This window comes from Octopus bimaculoides, chromosome 21 (assembly GCF_001194135.2).
Source record: "Octopus bimaculoides isolate UCB-OBI-ISO-001 chromosome 21, ASM119413v2, whole genome shotgun sequence".
Taxonomy (NCBI): Eukaryota; Metazoa; Mollusca; class Cephalopoda; order Octopoda; family Octopodidae; genus Octopus; species Octopus bimaculoides.
Window position 1 is genome coordinate 14,105,421 of NC_069001.1, and position 671 is coordinate 14,106,091.

Genomic DNA, 671 nt, shown 5'->3' on the forward strand with positions numbered 1-671 from the left:
ATGCTCTTCAACAGAAAGGAATAAGGGAAAATAAACAGAGAGAATGAAAAAAACTTGTAGATTTCAGCTGTCCAGCATATATATATACATGCAAGTGTATGTGTAGATAGAGAGGTAGATAGGGAGGTAAGAATAAATACGATCTATATATATGGCTATGGGGGTTCACCAGAATAGAATAGTAATCAAAAGGATATATATATGTGTGTGTGTGTGTGTTGTTCTTTTGAGCAAGACACTTTATTTCACGTTATTCCAGTTCAGTCACCTGTGGAATTGAGTTACGGCGTCAGTCGTGCGAAGCAGTATCGGCCTTCGCCTTTCCCTTGGGCAACATTAGTTGTATGCATGGGTCACTGCTGGTCTTCTATAAACAACCTAACCCGGACTTGTGCCTCCGAGGGGAACTTTCTAAGTGCAATCTCGTGGTCATTCATGACCTAAGGGGATCTTTCGTCCGTTTACATATATATATATATATGTAAATCAAACAAAGCAGCATGGATTTTAAAGGTTATTGCAGTACGCACGTTTCATGCAACTCCATTTATTTAAGTAATTCGAGCATTACATTAAATGCAAAATGCAGAAGATTGCAGCATGAAACGTGCGTACTGCAATAACCTTTAAAATCCATGTTGCTTTTTTTTTGATTTTTGATCACCTTGTTT

The 671-nt window shown here is 37.9% G+C and overlaps 1 protein-coding gene across 1 annotated transcript in view; it reads right to left on the reverse strand.

Annotated features, from left to right (window-relative positions):
* The window catches only part of LOC106869884 (UPF0764 protein C16orf89 homolog), a 16,006-nt gene that overhangs the window by 4,388 nt on the left and 10,947 nt on the right, over nt 1–671 (reverse strand). The gene's annotated exons all lie outside the window — the stretch shown is intronic.